General features: G+C 34.6%; 1 long non-coding RNA gene across 1 annotated transcript; it reads right to left on the reverse strand.

Moving 5' to 3' along the window:
- Positions 1-1,207: 1,207 nt before the first annotated feature.
- LOC128559760 (uncharacterized) lies at positions 1,208-3,852 on the reverse strand. Its single transcript, XR_008372567.1, has 3 exons — positions 3,651-3,852; positions 1,695-1,883; positions 1,208-1,373 (listed from the first exon to the last, which is right to left on the reverse strand). It is a non-coding gene; the product is annotated as an uncharacterized LOC128559760 (long non-coding RNA).
- Between the last annotated feature and the right edge of the window lie 472 nt (positions 3,853-4,324).

Genomic DNA, 4,324 nt, shown 5'->3' on the forward strand with positions numbered 1-4,324 from the left:
TCTTTCGTTCCCATATTGTTTAAGTACAACAATCTACAACCAAATCACCTTACCCCATTACAAGGAAATATAACAACGTCAAAATGTCTAGCAATTGTTCAATGATATGATGATATTTACAATGAAATCATGGTATTATTTTAAATGTTTATGCATCTTGGGTTTGTTTATATATACCGATTCCTCCCGGCCATGACCAGATCACTGATTTGTTTTGGAAAAAGTCCAGTATTTGCTGAATGATGGTACTGTATTCCTTTGATAGCGAGCAATTCGGGCACAAGACTTTCCACTCCGCATTCTGCCCATACAGGTACAACCCAGTTCTTTAAAGATTTATTCTTGAAGCTTTGGCATAGTAGTAATTCTGCTTGGTAACGCCTAATGTCGTCTTGAACATAATTTGATGTCACTAACAATAGAACTGCTTTATATTGTTTGCAGAGCATTGAAGAACTTTCCAATTCCCTGGCACCAATATGAATATGTTCGTAAATATCCACTGTTAAGTTTGGAATGCCCAGGTGTAGCAAATGTTGACGGAAAGCCATCGCCAAACCTTTATCCTTTTCAGAATGGTGAATAACAAAATCCTTGTAATCTGTGAAAAGTGGATATATATATTTTGCATACATACTTGTAAACTGTAAAAGGTAATGTAGAGCTTTTAACTTTTACCCCGCTAATTTTTTTAAAATGGACTGGTCTATCGGCAATACCATTTGTTATTCCAAGGAGTGTTCATTGAAAATTCACTGATGGAGTAGCGAACAGTGCAGACCATGATGAAACTGCAGGCTGAAATTGGTCTGCACTGGTCGCAACAGCAGTATCACTTGCCGCCAGCAGGCTGACGGCTAAACTGCGAAAGTTATGAAGTATATTTATAGCATAGAACTGTTTTGTTCTAGGTTTGCATCTATTGAAATCAACTCATTAGTTTTATTTGTGGACTAACCATTACAGATTTAATATAACTATAAACCTCTTCGACATATGATTGAAATGCATGAGCTCAAATATTTGCATGAAAACGGAGAGGGCTATTCATTCACCTAAATTTGTGATATTGAAAGTGTTTAATTTATTACTTTAAACTTATATGACACTGTTTTGTTAAAATATTTACAAACTTTACTTGTATTTCACGTTTTAGCTTTCAAAATTACCTCCATGTTCATTTTTCTGTTGGAAACAATTCATAGTTTGTTCTTCGCAGTTGTTTGATAAAATGTGCTTGTCTGTCTCAGTGGTATCGGTCCAGCTTGTATGCTCATTATCCGGCAGCTTTTGCGAAAGTTTCTTGCAGTTATGTTCTTGACTTGATATTTTTGGTATTTGATTTTTGTTTCGTTTTACTGACTTGTTCACTCCTGAAACAAAACGACTTAGTTTGGTTTATAATTGTTAGAAACACTGATTCACATGTACGCATTCTGTTTTTTCCATCGTTTTTGAATAAGAAACATTTATTACGATAGCTTAAAACATATGTGCTTTGTTTGAATGCAGCTGTCCATCAAAAACTAATGAATTTAAGATACTGTATGCTACAACGTATTCTATGCAACACCATAAGCGCTTAAATGTTGCGTTGTGGTGCACCAATATGACAATAAGTTCAAAACAAAAACAACACAAACAGCAATAAAACCTCGCATACAATTTAAACTGTATTGTTTTCATCTTTTTACCTGGAAGTTCTGGTCCGACTGCGGGATCAGCGGTAACACATCCTGTTATTATGTTGTTCGGACAGCATGTTGCGCTAACATTTCGTGTGTCTGTTTGAATATGTTTTAGCTACAGTGATGTTTCTTTTATTTTTCCAAATTTTAGCATTGTTACAACTTTTGCTTCCTCCATCTGATGTTGTCAGGAGGCTGCAAAATCAGGTTCAATGAGACAGTATAAGCCGTTTGAATTATTACGATTCCAAACCTTTTTTAGACTTTAACAAATAATTATAAGGCCACCTTCTGATGGGGCCAATGATAATGTTACAAAACAATTCCTACACTTGACCTGGAATTGACCACAAAGCTCACAACTGCCCCTCTGTACATATGTTACAATCGCTCTTTCGCTATATCAGTTTCCCGCCAATACCCAAACTTACATAAGGTGGAACACTACTTGCTTCTAACACATGTTATGTATTGATTATCCATGGATATGAATAGATATAGACTTAATGCAATTATGGGAACAAAATGCAGAATACATTTAACATTAAATGTTCTTTTGGATTCAATGATTATGAGTCATTCTATAACTTTAGGAAATGGTTTAATGAGAAATATTTTAGAATATAAGATAGTCCCAACAATGAAATGTAAGCTTCTGAATGGGTATTGGTGAGTACGTAGAATATGCCCGGAAGTATCGCTTTAACTCCTAGTACGACCCTTGAAATACCGAAAGCCAATCAAGGGAGCTGACATTTTCCACAAAGCAGCAAGGGATAGAGCACCCTCTAACCTCCCACACCCGAAGCGAACACTCAGCATTGAGCTATTGTGTCTAGGTCGCAATGAGGTTTCTTTAGAAAATGTATTCGGTACAATTACACTGAAAAACTTGAAAACAATGTCTATTTCACGATCAAAGTTAAAACTGAATAAACAGCTCGAATATGATACGGTGCCGGTGTATGAACTTCTTGACTGATTTCATAGCCAAATTAGTGATATTTACAATTGAAAGAGCAATTTTTTAATCAAAAGTCAAGGTTGATGATTTGTCCCCTTTCAATACCCTTTAACTATTATATTATTTATCAATAATCTAGTTTCCGTGGGTCATAACTGCTACCATTCTAGAATTAGTGCCATATTCAGACGTTCAGATTTTCTTGTTGTATACATGGTTTTAGTCATAACGCGTTTTATATTTAGAAATACTGCTTTTTGCACGATGTGCGTCTCACAATCTGACTAAAGAACTTGATCTTCTAAACGAAGATCTGAGAATGCCCCATTTACATTCGTCTTCTGTATATTTTGGATTTCCAATATTGCTATTTTTATTTTCTCAAATCTATTTTTATTTGAACTAATCAGACGACTTGTTCGAATGTCAAAGAGTAAGGAAATTTTGCAGTCAGTCCAGGGTTCGAATCCGTGACTCCTCGCTTACAGAGCAAGTGCCCTACCGACTGAGCTAACCGGCTATCTGACATCTTACGACATAAGAATTGTAGATATGAAAAAATCAAGGCTTTTTTAAGTTTGCAGAATGTTGTAAGTTAGCTTTTGATTGGCTAGCGGAAGGGTCGTCAGAACGAGGCTATCAATAGCTCGTTTTCAGATCCTAAGCGTAGCGTAATTGGAGATGTACTTTAGTCAGATTGTGCGTCTCATTCATTAAGGTCTTACTAACATTATTAGATATTTGTTTATCAACTTGTAGATACATTTAATAAGTATTTTTCTTTTAAATACTTTGATTACTTTAAAGAAGTTTAATGGCTTTACATGTGTGACAAATGTTGATTTCTTCTATTCGTTCTGAATAAGTTCAAAGCGATGGCTGGTAGTGTTACTGACCTTTTTCAAATGAAGACTGCATCAAACCCAATACCTCGATAAACATTAATTGTACATGAATAACATATATTTAATACTGACATACTGAATAAGAACTATTACCTTTTGACCAAAGAAAATGCTGTCTTTTTAGTTTCCAATATTTTTCAAAGCAAAAGTTGACTTGTTGTTATACTTCCTTGATTTCCTTCATGTTACAAAGAGTTACTTACCTTCCAAACGTAGGTGGCGACACAATGATCGATAAACTATAAAATCGTGCATTTGGCCTTGAAATAAATTTAACTTATTTGCAGGTCGACAGAAGTGCGATCTAAGAGATATAAATTACATGCTACGTCTTTTAAATCATGATAATAAATACGTTAGTGATACTTGAAAATCAGAATATTGTTCTAAATGAAGTAGTTTCGGTAATCTGAAACAGCTAATCCGTGCACGACCAGTAAAAATGATTTTACATTTATACCCATTTCATACTGCATATTTAACACGGATGAATACATTTTGTCAATGCAATCTGCATAAAAACGAACGATATGAAAAACTGGATATGATTACGAGAAGATAAGCTATGCATTTCGTTAATTATTGATCGTTGTAATATTAGGGTTTTTTGCAGTAGTTAGGGCGTGTAAGTATGCTCATATATTACGGAAATGACATCCTTAATCTACTATCTTCTGTTCAGTACGTTCACCATTATTATATATATATTCAAAAACAAAACGTTCTATTTAGTATGTGTCGGAAAGATGGACTGAAATTGTCTATCT

The sequence above is a fragment of the Mercenaria mercenaria genome, chromosome 10 (genome assembly GCF_021730395.1).
Source record: "Mercenaria mercenaria strain notata chromosome 10, MADL_Memer_1, whole genome shotgun sequence".
NCBI classification, from domain to species: domain Eukaryota; kingdom Metazoa; phylum Mollusca; class Bivalvia; order Venerida; family Veneridae; genus Mercenaria; species Mercenaria mercenaria.